This window comes from Leptonychotes weddellii, chromosome 12 (assembly GCF_054177405.1).
Source record: "Leptonychotes weddellii isolate Sample4059 chromosome 12, ASM5417740v2, whole genome shotgun sequence".
In the NCBI taxonomy this organism is placed as follows: domain Eukaryota; kingdom Metazoa; phylum Chordata; class Mammalia; order Carnivora; family Phocidae; genus Leptonychotes; species Leptonychotes weddellii.
Window position 1 is genome coordinate 86,256,730 of NC_138380.1, and position 18,755 is coordinate 86,275,484.

The following is an 18,755-nucleotide window of genomic DNA, read 5'->3' on the forward strand; positions in this document are numbered from 1 at the left end:
CTTAAAATTTGTGTGGAAATGCATAAGACCTTGAATAGTCAAGGCAATCCTGAGAAAGAAGAACAAAAACAGAGGAATTATATTTCCTGATTTTGAACTGTATTACAGATCTATAGTAACTAAAACAATATGGTTTGGTATAAAAATAGACACATAGACCAAGAAAATATAACAGAGAGCCCAGAATTAATACCCAACATATAGAGTCAAATAATACACTATAAGGGAGCCAAGAACACTCAATGGAGAAAGTATAATCTCTTCAACAAATATTGCTGAGAAAACTGGATAAACACAGCAGAACAATGAAACTGGACTCCTCATTTATAAAACTCAAAAAAATTAACTCAAAATATATCAAAGACTGAAACGTAAGACTTGATACCACAAAACGCCCAGAAAAAAACATAGGGAAATAGCTCCTTGACATGGGTCTTGGAAATGGTTTTTTGCATGTGATACCAAAAGCAAAACAACAAAACCAAAAATCAACAAGCTGGACTATATCAAACTTAAAAGCTTCTGGACAGCAAAAGAAACAATCAATAAAATGAAAAGACAATCTACATAATGGCAGGAAATTTTTGCAAACAGCAGAATACACATTATTCTCAAATGCACATGGAACATTCTCAAGGATAATTTGTATGTGAGGCCACAAAATGGGTCTCAATAAATTTAAGAAGATGGATGAAATAATACATCTTTTCCAAAAACAATGGTATGAAGCTAGAAATCAATTACAAAGAAAAAACAAAAACATGTGGAGATTAAACAACACTATCAACAATCAATGGGTCAATGAAATCAAACAGGAAATAAAAAAATATCTTGAGACAAATGAAAATGAAAACACATTTCAAAATCTATGGAACACAAAAAAGCAGTTCTAACAGGGAAATTTATAATGATACAGCCCTTACCCACCTAAAGAAACAAGAAAATCTCTAATAAATAATCAACTTTATACCTAAAGAATGAAAAAAAAGGAGAAAAAACAAAGCACAAAGTTAGTAGAGAGAAGGAAATAATAAAGATTAGAGTGTAAATAAATGAAATAGAGACTAAAAAAAAAATAGAGAAGACTGATGAAACTAAGAGCTGATTCTTTGAAAAGATAAAACTGATAACCCTTTAGCCAACTCATCAAGAAAACGAGTGGTTCCAAATAAATAACATGAGAAAAGAAAGTTATAATTGATACCACAGAAATACAAAGGATCAAAAGAGACTACTATGAAGAGTTATATGCCAACACATTGGAAAACCTAGAAGAAATGGATAAATTCCTAGAAACATACACAAACTTCCATGTCTGAATCATTAAGAATTAGAAAATCTGAATAGATTGGTAATTAAATTGAATCAATAATTAAAAAACAAAACAAAACAAAACAAAAAAAACAAAAACCTCCCAGCAAACAAGTCTAGGACCAGACAGCTTCACAGGTAAATTCTACCAAACATTTAAAGACAAGTTAATAACTATCCTTCTCAAACTATTCCAAAAAATTTAAGAAGGAATGCTTCTAAATACATTCTATGAGGCCAGCATTACCCTGATACTAACCCAGACAAAAACATTACAAAAAAAAAATTACAGACCAAAATCCCTGATGAACATAGATGCAAAAATCCTCAACAAAATATAAGCAAAATGAATTTAAAAAATACATCAAAAGCATTATATACCATGATCAAGTGGGATTTATTCCAGGGATGCAAGGATAGTTCAATATCCACAAATCAATCAATGTAATTCACCCCACTAACAAAATGAAAGACAAAAACCATACAATCATCTCAATAGATGCAGACAAAACAGCATTTGACAAAATTCAACATAAATTTATGATAAAAACTCTCAACAAAGTGGGTATAGAGGAAACATGCCTCAACATAATGAAGGCAATATATGACAAACACACAGCTAATATCATACTGCTCAGTGAAAATCTGAACACTCTTCCTATAAGATGGGGAAGTCTCCTCCATAAATGGTGTTGGGAAAACTGGACTGTTAAATGCAAAAGAATGAAACTGGACTATTTTCTTATACCATATACATAAATAAACTCCAAATGGATTAAAGACCTGATATCATAAAACTCCTAGAAGAAAATACAGTAGTTAACTCTTTGACATTGATCTTAGCAACATTTTTTTAGATATGTCTCCTCAGGCAAGAACATTAAAAGGGGCTACATTAAACTAAAAAGTTTACTGCACAGCAAAAGAAATCATCAAAATGAAAAAGCAACCTATTTGCAAATGATATATCTGATAAGGAATTAACATCCAAAATATATTAAAAAAACTCATACATCCCAATATTAAAAAAAAAAACAAGCCAATTAAAAAATGGGCAGTGGACCTGAATAGACATTTTTCCAAAGAAGACATGGAGATGGCCTACAGACACATAAAACAATACCCAACATCTCTAATCATCAGGTAAATGCAAATCAAAACCTCAATGAGGTATCACCTCACACCTGTCAGGATGGCTATCATCAAATCAACAAATAAGTAACAAGTGTTGGTGAGAATGTGGAGAAAAGAGACACACATGGACTGTTGGTGAGAATGCAAACTGGTGCAGCCACTATGGAAAACAGTATGGAGGTTCCTCAAAAAATTAAAAGTAGAAAATACCATACAATCCAGCAATTCCTCTTCTGGGTATTCATCCAAAGAAAATGAAAACACTGGGCACCTGGGTGGCTCAGATGGTTAAGCGTCTGCCTTCGGCTCAGGTCATGATCTCAGGGTCCTGGGATCAAGTCCCGCATCGGGCTCCCTGCTCCTTGGGAGCCTGCTTCTCCCTCTGCCTTTCTCTCTCACTCTGTCTCTCATGAATAAAAAAAAAAAAAAAAAAAAATCTTCAAAAAAAAAAAGAAAATGAAAACACTAATACAACAAGACACAGGCACTCCTATGTTCACTGCAGCATTATTTACAATAGGCAAGGTATGGCAGCAACTTAGGTCCACTGATGGATAAATGGGTAAAGAAGATGTGGTAAATTTACACAATGGAACATTACTCAGCCATAAAAAGGAATGAAATCTTGCCATTCACAACAATATGAACTGACCTAGAGGGTGTTACGCTACGTGAAATAAGTCAGACAGAGAAAGACAAATGCTGTATGATTTCATTTATATGTAGAATCCAAAGAACGAAACAAATGAACAAACAAAACAGAAACACAGTCATAGAGAAAAAAATGGTGCTTGCTGGAGTGGGGGAGGGGGGTGGTGGTGGTGACAGACCAAATTGGTGAAGAAGATTAAGAGGTACAATATTCCAGTTATAAAATAAACACAGGAAGTAATATACAGCATAGGGAATATAGTTAATAATATTGTAAGAACTCTGTATACTGACAGACGGTAACGAGATATTGTAGTGACCATTTTGTAATGTATATAAATAGTAAATCACTGTTATACACCTGAACTAGTACAACACTGTATGTCAATTATTCTTCAATAAAAAAATAAATCCTAAAAAATTAAATTAAATTGAAAAAATAAGGTAAAATAATAAAAATTTAAAAGGCAAAAAAAAAAAAAGATAAAATTGAGGACAGTAGTATTTCTGATGGGGAGGTAAAATTTTACCTCTACCATCTTAGAGTCTCCAGCTGGGCCTGAGAATTAAACTGACTAGTTAAAAGACAGATTAACAGGAGAAAAGCATACAAATCTTATAAAATAACTAAGATATATGGCAAACATAAAGGAAAATAGGAATTATTTTAACAAGGTCTCTTTGTACAGAGTACTCAGTCTCAACTCCTGACTTTGGTGATAAGAATGTTTGCTCCCTGCATAGGGAGGGCATCTTTCATTTGGAAGGTCAGAGCACCCTTCTTTGTACCTGCTGTTTTTCCAGTGCCTTTAGCTAAAAATAATCCTTATGCCACAGTGGCATATTCTTAGGTGGCATATTCTGCCACTCTTCAATAGTATTTATTCTAGGTTCTCACATTGTTCTTACATTAGGTGATCCATTCACAGAAATCCGTAACATATATGTGATACATAGGTTCTTTTGCATGTATTTTAATGTATATGAAAAACACATCTTTAAAATATAAAACAGGGGAGCCTGGGTGGCTCAATCGGTTAAGCGGCTGCCTTCGGCTCAGGTCATGATCCTGGGGTCCTGGGATCGAGCCCCGCATCGGGCTCCCTCCTCCGCGGGGAGCCTGCTTCTCCCTCTGCCTCTCTCTCACTCATGAATAAAAAATAAAAATCTTTAAAAATAAAAATATAAAATAATACTATATTACCTCTGAGCCAAACATATAATAAATGTCCAAGAAATATTAACTATATTCAATGTGAGGGGAAAGTTCCTACATAATAGTAGAATTCAATCATCGTCTCTATAAAATAGGACCTATTTTTTTTTTTTAAAGATTTTATTTATTTATTTCAGAGAGAGAGAATGAGAGACAGAGAGCACGAGAGGGAAGAGGGTCAGAGGGAGAAGCAGACCCCCCGCTGAGCAGGGAGCCCGATGTGGGACTCGATCCAGGGACTCCAGGATCATGACCTGAGCCGAAAGCAGTCGCTTAACCGACTGAGCCACCCAGGCGCCCCTAGGACCTATTTTTTAAGGATAAAAAGGAACCTGAGGAAATGGATAAAAATGTTCAGAACTTCTAGGTGATGAGAGGCAGAGGTAACTTTTTCTGGATCTTCATATTTATCTGTACTTTCAAATCTTCTGCATTAAGCATGCTTAAATTACTAAGAGTGACAACAGAACCAAACAGAATAGTCAATAAATACAATGTCTCATGCACATTATGCACTTAAATATCTGTCATAATATAAAGAAAAATAAATATCTCATTTTTTAAATATTATCAAACTACTAAATGGCTTTGCTGCACCATTTTATCCCAGCAAAGTCACTCGAAGACCAAGACAGGATATATTCTAAAGGTCCCTTGTGCACCTCTGCATGGCTTATTAATAGTTTAGCTAATTCCTCATTTGGTTAGTTAGCATATCCCAAAGATACTGCAGAAACACAGCAGTCGGACTAAATACCTACTCAATTCTTCATTTAATCTCTCTGGGCCTATGAACTGTAAAGCCCCAACAGTTCTGCTATAAAGAATAATGGAGATATCATAAAAACAATCTGGAATCTGTAAAGGGCAAGGCAGTTGAGAGCTGCTCGTGTCATCCTATACATCTGAGTATCTTGGGGGTATAATCAGGTTTGTAACCCCAGTGACCATCAAAGAATTTCTGAAACAAAAAAGAGGTTCAATAATGGCTTCTTAAATAGAATTTTTAAATGTGCCTTCCTCCTCCCCCACCCAATGGTAGCTCTATCACTTCTGTTTTATAGATTATAAACCTCTAACGACTAAGATGGTTTTTGATAAAAATCAAAACTGTTCTTAAAATTCAGCTCTGGGTAAGCTTTTCTTCTGTCTCATGTGTGTTATATCTTCCTAACAGTACTCTGTGTTTACCCACAAGTAGAAACTGTATTAACTTGTTTTGGGTTCAGCATAATACAATGTTTGGCAAATTAAGCATTTTAATACACAACAGGGATTCTTTATTTCTTGTTCCAAAAGTGAAAGCTCAATAGCTTTCAGGAAGAGTTGGCAGAAATTACCCTAAATACATAAAACTGCTGGTGATAACTACCGTAGGCAATTTGATGATAAGCCACTCTTTGTGTTATAAAAGAATGAACATAGCAACATGCTTTGTTCATAATTTCAGCCTGACGTAATCCTAAAGTTGAAGTGTATGATTTGTGACAAATGGACCTGAGTCAAGGACAAGATTTCCTTGATGAATAGGCTTTACTGAGTTAGTCACAGAGGGAGTAAATATACACAATTCAGCAATAGGGCTTATCTTCAGGATTTTTAAGGGCAGGCTTCCCATGACCACTCACATTCCAACCCAGTCCATGCTTTCCATAGCTGAACCATGGCATAAGTATTAGGCATTTTCTAAACTGCTGATAAACTGATGGAGTTGCTTGGTTGAAGGTAATTTTAAAGGTTAAAGGTTATGGGCCAAGTTTATTTTTCAACAGCTATTACACTTCGTTTTTCTTCAACACCGTTTACACAAGAGTAGCCCTTCATATTTTTTTCTTCTCCAACACACATGCCACATGACATTTAAATGCACACATACATGCCAGGCTATAGAATAAGTAAGTGCATTCACAGTAACACCATCTCCTCCTCCCCATGCTCAAGGAAACAAGTCGAAAAACTATTATAAAATTAAGTGTAAGTCTACCCTAATTTGTATTGTAAAAGTAAACTAATGACAAACTTAATCCAATTCCTAGATGTAACAAATTACCTGCTAAATATCTCATGACCATTCACTACTCTGAATTATAGGGGGATGATGTCACACGGGGAAAGTTAATTACACATAGGGGGGAGGGAATGCTACTGGTACACAGTTCAAGAGAATTTACCTGAAAAATCTTATCAAGGAATCTTACAATGAATTTGAATAAAGCCAGATGCTAATCAGTGGCTCACTTTTACCACTAGAATAAAATAATTAATGTACTGCTCTGCTGATTCCTTAATATTAAAAGCCCTTTAACAGAAAACTTGCTATATTCCATGTTCATATGGGAACCTACAATTCTAAGAACATGTTTCCAGAACCTTTTTTGGTGGGAGTTGGGAGGAACCACTCAAAACAGACAGTAATTCTTTCTACCACATGTACTTTATCAAAACTTACTGCTAATTCCTCTGCCAATTTCAAAGGGTTTGGGAAGACTCGAGTGGACCTGAGGGAACTGCAGAATCAGGTTAATCTAGAGACCCTCCAATGTTAAATCTTTCAGAATCAGATCCTTAGCACAAAGCCAGACAAACGCAAGATGCAAACAGACTCAGTGGACTAAACACCTCACCCTTCGTTAGACACCAAGGAAGACTGATGTTTCCAAGTGGTAGAGTTATTACTTGGGTTGTGAACAAATACCTCCCCATTAACAGTTCCTTAGAACACTATTCTAGAAACTTCCAGTTTTACCAAAGAATTTCCATTAAAACTGGTTATTTTTTGTTAAAAATAATAAAATCAGTATTGTCAAAGAAGTGTTGGTTGATACAAAGGGAAATTAAGAATGCCTTCTCTAGTTTGTTTTATATCCTAGTTGAAGGCATGAAAACACAGCTATAATATATTTGTGGTTTATTTAGAGAAACATTCTGGCAAATTAGCAGTAAGTGTTACTTATTTGGAAATACTGATGTAATAGTAATTTTAAAAAACAAAAACTACTTCAAGAATTCAAGTCAAATTTTCATTCTGAATAAAATTTCAATTAACACAAACAATTTGGGCTAGACTATTAAAACAGCCAAGCAGTAGGGAGACATTTAATGAATAAACTTCCCTGTTAACACTTTGCCTAAGTAGACTTTTTCAGAGATACTGTGTTCTGGCTACATGAGGCTGGCTTTGTTTCCTTCAATAAATTAGAGAAGGGAAAAAGGGGCAGGGAATGTGACAATCACACTTAATACACACCAGGCTGCCATCTGCCACTTTTCGTCCTTTGCTGGCTCATTGATTATTCATGAATTCACTACCTGAAAAGTGCTATATTTATCTTTACAGCCACAAAGCTGTCAATTCAGTTTCAAGCAAGCCTGTCTTTGTTTTCAGTGAAATGCAGTTTGCACAGAAAAAGGCCTCGTGTATATGACACCGCCCTGTGCTATAATACAAATATTAAAAAAAAAAACAAACAGTGATATAAGTGAGTTTCCATGTTGGTCCCAGCCTGAGCCTTATTATTGTTTTTTTTAAGACTGTCACATCAAAAGAAAAATGAAGCAGTCTCAACTTTTAGAGCCTCTGGCCTCTACAGATTTCCACAAAGGCCCTGAATCCTGCTCCCTGTATTTTGTTATCAATGGTCTTACTGTTTCCTTTTCTTTTAATCTTTTATACATGCTTGTTTCTGGCAAATTTACTCTGCTATTAACTTACCTGCTTAAAGCTACCTGAGTTCCAAGCACTGTTTCCCTGGGATGCATTACATCAGCTCTAGCTCAAAATCTGTCCTAGAGTTTCCTTTTCCCAGACAGTCATCTCCATGAAAGATTTCACAGGTCATTCAAATTTCAACTTGTTTGCCAGCATCTAAAGAAGACATATTTTTAAAAAGTTATAAAAAGAGACACTCAGCTTTTATCACAACCAGACAAGAAGATAGGGAAAACAAGCTTGCCTAAAGACATTTTAAATGTTTCCTTGATGGCTGTAAGCTTAAAACTATCACCACAAATCCATCATATTTTTCTGGAGGGAGAAAGATCAGAGGGAGAAGATAAATTAAAAATATACTTGCATCCTAAAAATTCCTTGACTAGCCTGAAGAATTAAAAAGCAAAGTGAGGGGCGCCTGGGTGGCTCAGTCAGTTAAGCGGCTGCCTTCGGCTCAGGTCATGATCCCGGGGTCCTGGGATCGAGCCCCGCATCGGGCTCCCTGCTCAGTGGGGAGCCTGCTTCTCCCTCTCCCTCTGCCTGCCTCTCTGCCTACTTGTTCTCTCTATCTCTCTGTCAAATAAATAAATAAAATCTTTAAAAAAAAATTAAAAAAAAATAAAAAGCAAAGTGAAATCTACACTCCAAAATTACTGTCATTTAAAAGTTTGATAATAAATAATGCCAAAAATGTAAATTCAATTTAACTTTCCCTAGGTGTGCTCAACAATAATTTTGACATGAAAGTTTAAAACAGGGGTGCCTGGGTGGCTCAGTCAGTTAAGTGTCTGTCTTTGACTCAGGTCATGATCCCAGTGTCCTGGGATTGAGCCCCATGTCACACTTTCTGCTCAGCAGAAAGCCTGCTTCTCCCTCTCTCTCTGCCTGCCGCTCCCCCTGCTTGTGCTCTCTCTCTTTCTCTGTCAAATAAATAAATAAAAATATTTTTTTAAAAAAAAAAGTTCAAAACATGTGATAAAGGTTAAGAGTTAGTGACTGAGGGAAAAGACATAATCCGAAGTAAAAATAGCACTTCATAAATAGTTCCAACACGTGATGCATTCTTCCATGTTTTATTTCAATTTATCTTGTGAGGATCCCCAAACTTAAAAATTTCTTTGTAATTCAAGAATGTTGTGATTAAGACCTATACCTCCATTAACAGAAAAATGAAGCAGAAAGAGCCCTTATACTTCAGAACTCCACCATGATGTATGACTAGTCATCAAATTCCTAAAGTTATTAAAGCATGAGATCAATGTTTACACCTAAGAAAACAAAAGAAAAAAAAAAAAGATTCAAATACAGGTTGAATGTTTTCATGATTTAAAAAAAAAATTTAATTGCAGAGACTTATCCATGTCAGTGTATAATTGTTTAATAGGATTATCTGTTCCCAGAAGTTCCTAGCTTATTTGTTCTTGACCCAATGCATCACCCTTTGTTCAGTCATCCAGAATAAAAACTTGGGCCTCTTCTAGCACCCTGTTTCATTAGTCAGGACTAGGTACAGCTGCATATAGCCATCTACAACAAGAACAAAAACAGATATAGGGGCGCCTGGGTGGCTCAGTCGTTAAGCGTCTGCCTTCAGCTCAGGTCATGATCCCGGGGTCCTGGGATCAAGCCCCGCATCAGGCTCCCTGCTCCGCGGGAAGCCTGCTTCTCCCTCCCCCACTTCGCCTACTTGTGTTCCCTCTCTCGCTGTGTCTCTCTCTGTCAAATAAATAAAATCTTAAAAAAAAAAAAAGCAATATGCCTAATAAAGAGTTCAAAGGAATGGTCATATGGACACTCACTGGACTTCAGAGAAGAGTGGGTGAACTCTGAGAATTCAACAAAGAGAATACCTAAAAAAGAGCCAGTCAGAACTAAAGAATACAATAACTAAAATGAAAAATACACTAGAGGGAATCAACAGCAGCTTAAAGGATGAAGAAGAATGGATAAGCGATCTGGAAGGCAGGGTTCACCTCTGTGACAACATCAAGAATAGTAACATTCATATTTATTGGGGTCCCAGAAGGAGAAGTGAGAGAGAAGAGGCAGAAAATTTATTTGAAGAAATAGTATCTGACAACTTTCCTAATCTAGGGAAGGAAAGAGACATCCAGGTCCAGGAAGTAGAGAGAGACTCAAATAAGAAGAGCCCAAGGAGGTCAACACCAAAACACATAATAGTTAAAATGACAAAAATTAAAGATAAAGAGAGAATCTAAACACCAGCCAGAGAAAAGAAAATACATACAAGGGAAACCTCATAAGGCTATCAGGCAAATTTTCAGAAGAAACACTGCAGTCCAGAAGAAAGTAGCACAATATATTCAAAACATTGAAAGGAAAAAAAAAAACTTCAGCCAAAAAATGCTACCTGCCACAGATATCATTCAGAACTGAAGAAGAAATAAAAGACTTTCCCAAATAAACAAAAGTTAAAAGTGAATTCATCATCACTACACAGCCCTAACAAGAAATGTTAAAGGGAATTCTTTAAGTGGAAAGAAAAGTCCATAACTATAAATAAGAAAATTATGAAAGGAAGAAATTCCAGTGGTAAAAGCAAATACATAGTAAAAGTACCAACCATTTGCAAAATTAGTATTAAGGTTAAATCAAAAAAGTAAAATCAATTATATCTACAAATATTAGTAAAGGGATACACAAAATTAAAAAGTATAAAATATTACATCATATACATAAAACATGGAGGGGAGAGTAAAAATATAGGGCTTCTAGAATGTATTCAAACTTAAGCAACCATCAACTTAATATAGACTGCTCTATGCATAAGATGTTATATATGACCTTCATGGTAACCTCAAACCAAAAACCTATACTACAGACAAAAAATAAAGAGAAACAAATCCAAGCATTAACACTAAAGAAATCCATCAAACACAGGGAAGAGAGCAAGAGACGAAGAAAGGAACAGAGAAGAACTACAAGACCAACCAGAAAACAATTAACAAAATGGAAATAAGTAAAAACCTATCAATAATTACTTTAAATCTAAATGGACCATACACTCTAATCAAAATACATGGGGTAACTGAATGGGTAAAAAAAACAAGATCCATTTATAAGCTTCCTGCCTACAAGAGACTCACTTCAGACCTAAAGGCATATACAAATTAAAAGTGAAGGGATGGATATTCCATGCAAATAGAACAACAAAATGCTAGGATAGCAATACTCACATCAAACAAAATAAACTTTAAAACAAAGACTGCAACAAGAGACAAAAAAGTTCATAACATAACGATAAAGGAATCAATTCAATAAGAGGTATTACAACTGTAACTATCTCTGCACCCAACATAGGAGGAGCATCTAAATATATAATCCATGTGTTAACAGATAAAAAGGAAGAAACTGGCAGTAATCCGGTAACAGGAAGGGATGTTAACACCCCACTTACATCAGGGATAGATCATTCAGATAGTAACACATTAAGGAAACAGTGGCTTTGAATGATATATTAAACCAGTTGGGGTTAACAGATAATAAAGAATATCCCATCCAGAAATAGCAGAATACACAGTCTTTAAGGTAAACATGGAACATGTTAGGCCATAAACCAAATCTCAATTAATTCAAGATGACTGAAATCATATCAAGCATCTTTTCCAACCACAATAGTATTTAGCTAAAAATCAATTACTAGGAAAAAGCTGGAAGAAACACAAACACATGTGGGCTAAATAAAATGTTACTAAACAGCCAATGGGTTCACAAAGAAATAGAGGAAATCAAAAAATACCTGCAGTCAAATGAAAATGGAAACATTATAGTTCAAAATCTTTGAGATGCAGCAAAAGCAGTTCTAAGAGGGAAGTTTACAGCAATATAGGCCTACCTCAAGAAACAATAAGAATCTCAAATAAACAATCTAACCTCACACCTAAGGAACTAAAAAAGAAAAAACAAAGCCCAAAGCTAGTAGAGGGAAGAAAATAATAAAGATCGGAGTGGAAACTAATGAAACAGAGACTTAAAAAACAACAGAAAAGATCAATGAGACTAAAAGCTAGTTCTCTGGAAAAGATAAACAAAATTGATAAACATTTAGCCAGACTCAGCAAGTAAAAAGAGAGGACTCAATAAATAAAATCAGAAATAAAAGAGGAGAAATTACAACTGACACCAGAGAAATACAAAGGATTATAAGAGATGACTATGAAAAATTATATGCCAATAAATTGGACAACCTGGAAGAAATGAATCAATTCCTAGAAACATAAAATCTTCCAAGACGGAATCAGGAAGAAACAGAAAATCTGAACAGACCAATTACTAGTGATGATATTGAATCATTACTCCCAGGATGTCTGGAGGGCTCAGTCAGTTGAGCGTCAGGCTCTTGGTTTCAGCTCAGGTTGTGAGATCGGGCCCCATGCTGGGATCCATGCTTAATGTGGAGCCTCCTTGTGATACTCTCTCTCTCTCTCTGCTCCTCCCCACCCTCCCCCATCTCTTACACACGCACTCTCTCTCAAAAACAAAAACAAAAAAACTCCCAAGAAACTAAAGGCCAGGAAATTCATTCACAGGTAAATTCTACCAAACATTTAAAGAAGAGTTAATGCCTATGCTTCAAAAATTATTCCAAAAAATTCAAGAGGAAGGAATGCTTCCCAATTCATTCTATGATACCAGCATTATGGGATACCAAACACAAAGACACTACAAAAAAAAAAAGAAATAAAGAAAATTACAGGCCAATATCCCTGATGAACACAGATGCAAAAATCCTCAACAAAATATTAGCAAATCGAATTTAAAAACACATTAAAAGGATCATTTACTTCAAATAAGTGGGATTTCTTCCAGGGACACAAAGATGGTTCAATATGCACAAATCAATCAATGTGATACACCAAATTAACAAAACGAAGGACAAAAATCATATGATCACCTCAACAGATGCAGAAGCATCTGACAAAATTCAACATCCATTCACAATGAAAACCTGCAACAAAGTGGCTACAGAAGGAACATACCTTAACATGGTAAAGGCCATATATCAAAACCACAGCTAACATCATGTGCAATAGTGAAAATCTGAAAGCTTTTCCTCTAAGATCAGGAATAAGACAAGGATGTCCACCCTCACTACTTCTATTCAACATAGTACTGGAAGTCCTAGCTACACCTATCAGACGAAAAAAATGAATAAATAAAGGCATCCAAATTGGTAAGGAAGAAGTAAATTTGAAGACAGTACCATGCACAGATGACATGTTACTATAATCAGAAAACCTTAAAGACTCCACACACACACACACACACACAAAATTGAACAAATTAATTCAGTGAAGTTGCAGGCTATGAAACCAATATACAGAAATATTGCATTTCTATACACTAATAAGCAGAAAGAAAAACTGAAAAACAATCCAATTTACAATTGCATCAAAAAGAATAAAATACCTAGGAATAAATTTAACCAAAGAGGTAAAAGACCTATACTCTAAAAACTTTAAGACACTCATGAAAGATATCAAAGATGACACAAACAAATGGAAAGACATTCATTCCAAGGGGCACCTGAGTGGCTCAGTCGGTTAAGTGTCTGCCTTCAGCTCAGGTCATGATCCCAGGGTCCTGGGATCGAGCCCCACATCAGGCTCCCTGCTCAGCGGGGAGTCTGCTTCTCAACCTCTCCCTCTGTCCCTCTCCCCCCTCCCCGCCTATGCTCTCTCTCTTTCTCTCTCTCACTCTACCTCAAATAAAGAAAATCTTAAAAAAAAAAAAAGACATTCCATGCTCATGGATTAGAAGAATTAACATTGTTAAAATGCCATTCTACTCTAAGCATTCTGCAAATTCAATGCAATCCCTATCAAAATACCAATGGCATTTTTCACAGACACTGAAAAAACAATCCTAAAATTCACATGGAACCACAAAAGAATAGCCAAAGCAATCTTGAGAAAGAAGAAAAAAGCTGGAAACCTCGTAATTCTAGATTTCAAACTCAACTACAAAGCTATAGTTATCAAAACAGTATGGTACTAGCACAAAATAGACACACAGATCAATGGAACAGAATTGAGAGCCCAGAAATAAACCCACACGTACGGGTCAATTTATCAATGACACTGAAGGCAAGAAAATTAAGTCGGGAAGGGACGCCTGGGTGGCTCAGTCGGTTAAACATCTGCCTTTAGCTCAGGTCATGATCCCAAAGTCTTGGGATCGAGTCCTGTGCATCGGGCTCCTTGCTTGGCAGGGAGTCTGCTTCTCCCTCTCCCACTCCCCCTGCTTGTGCTCTCTGTCAAATAAATAAATAAAATCTTAAAAAAAATATTAGGTGGGGAAACAACATTCTCTTCAATAAATTGTGCTGGAAAAACTGGACAGCTACGTGAAAAAGAACAAAATTAGACCACTTTCTTACAACTTACATAAAAATAAACTCAAAATGGGTTTTGGACCTAAAGCTAAGACGTGAAACCATAAAACTCCTAATACAGGCAGTAAATTCTTAGTCGTAGCAATTCTTTTTTGGATCTGCCTCCTCAGGCAAGGGAAACAATTGGAACTACATCAAACTAAAAGGTTTTTGCACAGTGAAAGAAACCATCAACAAAAGACAACCTACTGAATGGAAGAAGGTATCTGCAAATGATGTATCTTATAAGGGATTAATACCCAAAATATATATAAAGAACTCCTATAACAACACCAAAAAAGTCCAAATAATCAGATTTCAAAATGGGCAGAGGACCTGAATAGATATTTTTCCAAAGAAGCCATTACAGATGGTCAAGAGACAAATGAAAAGATGCTCAACATCACTAATCACTGGAGTAATTCAAATCAAAGCTGTAATGAGATGACACCTCATACCAGTTAGAATCACTAGTATTGAAGAAATAACAAGTGTTGAGAAAAGGGAACCTTCATGCATTGTTGGTGGGATTGTAAACTGGTGCAGCCTCTCTGGAAAACAGTATGGAGGTTCCTCAAAAAACTAAAAATAGAAGTATCATACACTCCAGTCCTTCAACTTCTGAGTATTTCCCCGAAGAAAATACTAATTTGAAATGATACTTGTACCCCTGTTTATGGCAGCATTATTTACAAAAGCCAAAATATGGAAACAAACCTGAGTGTCCACTAATAGATGAATGGATAAAGAAGATGTGGAGTGTGTGTGTGTGTACAATGGAGTATTACTCAGCCATAAAAAGGGATCAAATCTTGCTATTTGTGATAACATGGATGGACCTAACGGGTATTATGCTAAGTGAAATGAGTCAGAGAAAGAAAAATACCATATTATTTCACACTTATATGTAGAATCTAAAAAAAACAAAACAAATAAATAAATAACAAGAACAAAGAAAAAAAAGACTCATGGAGAAGAAACTAGTGGTTGCCAGAGGGGAAGGGGATGGGGGTATAGGTGGTCAGTCAGTCACAGGGATGAAAAGTACAGCATAGGGAATATAGCCAATAATATCGTAGTAACTCTGTAATGGTGACAGATGATACGTACATTATTGTGGTGAGTATTTCATAACATACATAATTGTCAAACCACTACGGTGTACACCTCAAACTAGTATGTCATCTCCAGTTCAATTTTTTTAAAAAAATCTCACATTTGACTTATTGAAGAGAGTAAGAGGAACAGTTTCACTTTACCTACATTACTATTTCTCCAACATGACACAGCTCAGCGCCAGAAGACACTCTTAGCAGCCATTTTTCCCACAAGGGAGAGAGAGAGCATGTAAGTGTGTGCCCAGCTTCCCCAGCTGTGCTGTTATCTGGCAAAAGGCCCACTTCTTTCTTGCCCCATCCAAAATACTGAGATGAACTGCACAACTGAGGGGTAGGGAGGGGCTGAAAGAATAGCAGACAGAGCTAAAAATGTATCAAAGACATGGATCCCACTAACCATTTCATAGACTGAATCAGGAAACCCACACCTGAGGTGCTGGGGATGCCTTGCCTGCAATTCCTCCAACTGGCCCATGGGCACCCCCAACACCCTGCATGCCTCACTCATACATACCCCCAACCTCTGGCAGCCTCCCAGTGTGGTCGCCCAACCCACACTTAGAGTGAAGGGATGTGCTCAACATTCTTTATGCAAATAGAACTGTGTTTAAAGAGATGTATATGCAAGTATATATAATGGAATATTACTGAGCCATTAAAAAGTAAAGGAAATCCTCTATTTGCAACAAGATGAACAAACCTGAAGGACATTATGTTAAGTGAAATAAGCCAGAGAAATGTGAATTCTGTATGAGTTCCCTTATATTTGGAATCTTAAAAAAAAAAAAAAAAGACTAAGTCTAACTCACAGAAACAGTGTAGAACGGTGGATACCAGGGCTTGGGGGTGGGGAAATGGGAAGCGACTGGCCAGAGGGTACAAGTTTTCAGTTATAAGTTTTGAGGATCCACATACAACATAGTGACTATAGCACATACAGGAAAATGTATAGTCTGGTGGCTATATTGTATACTGCATAACTGAAATTTGCTCAGGAGTGTATTTTAAGGGTTGTCTCACACACGTTAAAAGGTACCTATCTGTGGTGGTGAATGTTAATTAATTCGATCGTGGGAATCCTTTCACAGTGTACACATATATTACATCATCATGATGTACACTCTAAATATATTAATTTTTAAGGGCACTGCGGTGGCTCAATTGGTTAAGTGTCTGCCTTCGGATCAGGTCATGGTCCCACGGTCTGGGGATCGAGCCCAATGTCGGGCTCCTGGCTCAGTGGGGAGTGTGCTTCTTCCCCTCCCCCTCTGTTCTCTCTCTCTTTCTCAAATAAGTAAATAAAATCTTTAAAAACCTATTAATTTTGTCAACTATAATTCAATAAAGCTGGAAAAAAGCTAATTTGCTACTTAATTTTATTTCTTTAATTTTAAAATTTTAATTCCAGTATAGTTAACAGACAATGTTATTTTAGTTTCAGGTGTACAATATACTGATTCAACAATTCCGCACATCACCCAATGTTCGTCATGACAACTGCACTCCTTAATCCCCATCACCTATTTTACCCATTCCCCTCACCCACCTCCCCTCTGGTAATGATCAGTGTATTCTCTATATTTGAGTCTGTTTCTTAGTTTGTCTCTCTTTTTCCCCCTTCACTTGTTTGTTTCTCAAATTCCACATATGAGTGAATCAAATGGTAGGTCTTTCTTTGACGTATTTTGCTTAGCATTATACTCTAGCTCCATCCATGTCACTGCAAATGTGCAAGTGAGCGCAAGATCTCATTCTTTTGATGGCTGAATAACATTCCACTATCTATATATGCCACGTCTTTATCCCTTTATCTATCCATGGACACGGGCTGCTTCCATGATCTGCAATTATAAATAATGCTACTACAAACACAGGGGTGCATGTATCCCCTAAAATTAGTGTTTTTGTATTTGGGGGGTAAATACTTAGAAGCGTGATTACTGGATCACAGAGCAGTTATATTTTTAAATTTTATTTCTATTTATTTATTTATTTTCATTTAAATGCAATTTATGTAACATATACTATATTATTGGTTTCTGGGATAGAATTTAGAGGTTTATTAGTTGCATGTAACACCCACTGTTCATTACATCAGGTGCTGTCTTTAATGCCCATCACCCAATTACCACACCTCCCAAGCACCTACATTCCAGCAACCCTCAGTTTGACTCTTCAAGTTAAGAGTCTTTTAGGTTTGCCTCCCCCTGTTTTTATCTTATTTTTCTTTCCCTCCCCTATGTTCATCTGTTTTGCTTCTTAAATTCCACATATGAGTGAAGTCATAAGGTATTTGTCTTTTTCTCTGATTTATTTCGCTCAGCATGATACCTTCTAGTTCCATTCAGGTCATTGCAAATGGCAAGATTTCATTCTTTTTGATGGGTGAGTAGTAGTCCATTGTATATATACACACAACATCTCCATTATCCATTCCTCTGTTGAAGGACATCTGGGCTCCTTCATATTTTCACTATTGTACACATTGCTCCTATAAACTTTGGGGTGCATGTGCCCCTTAAAAATCACTATGTTTGTATCCTTCAGATAAATACCTACTAGTACAATTGCTGGATCATAAGGTAGCTCTATTTCTAACATTTTCAGGATTCTCCATACTGTTTTCCAGAGGGGCTGCAGAAGTTTGCATTCCCACCAACAGCATAAGAGGATTCCTCTTTCCCGCATCATCACCAGTATTTGCTGTAGGTGACCACACCACCCATGCATGCATCAACCAAACATCTGTTATTTCCAGACTTGTTAATTTTAGCCATTCTGATTGGTGTGAGATGGTATCTCATTGTGGCTTTGATTTGTACTTCCCTGACGCTGAGTGATGTTGAGCATTTTTTCATGTCTCTGTTAGCCCTATGTATGTCTTCTTTGGAGAAATGTCTGTTCATTTCTTCTGCCCATTTCCTTACTGGATTTTTTTATTTTTGGGGTGTTGAGTTTGAGGAGTTCTTTATAGATTTTGGATACTAGTCATTTATCTGATAAGTCATTTGCAAATATCATCTTCCACTATGATTTTCTCTTTCAACATTCCTTTGGCTATTTGGGGTTTTTTCTGGTTCCATAAAAATTTTAGGATTGTTTCTTCCAGTTCTGTAAAAAATGTCGATCGTATTTTGATAGGGATTGCACTGAATGTGTAGATTGCTTTGAGTAGCATACATGTTTTAACAATATTTGTTCTTCCAATCTATGAGCAGGGAA

At 36.2% G+C, this 18,755-nt stretch overlaps 1 protein-coding gene and 1 long non-coding RNA gene across 14 annotated transcripts in view; both read right to left on the minus strand.

The window, feature by feature from the left end:
* LOC145716614 (uncharacterized) overlaps positions 1-18,755 on the minus strand; it is a 341,468-nt gene that overhangs the window by 36,346 nt on the left and 286,367 nt on the right. The window lies entirely within an intron of this gene.
* COA1 (cytochrome c oxidase assembly factor 1) overlaps positions 1-18,755 on the minus strand; it is a 119,737-nt gene that overhangs the window by 32,267 nt on the left and 68,715 nt on the right. For 5 of the 13 annotated variants that reach the window (XM_081800778.1, XM_081800774.1, XM_081800784.1 and 2 more), the window contains 2 exons: positions 8,025-8,177; positions 2,656-2,851 (listed from right to left, as the gene is read on the minus strand). The exons of 4 other annotated variants lie outside the window; for them this stretch is intronic. The gene's annotated coding sequence lies outside the window, so the exon portion shown is untranslated. Of the gene's footprint in view, positions 1-2,655; positions 2,852-8,024; positions 8,178-9,174; positions 9,492-18,755 lie in introns of those variants that run through there. 4 more of the 13 variants (XM_081800785.1, XM_081800779.1, XM_081800776.1 and 1 more) reach the window with 3 other exon arrangements.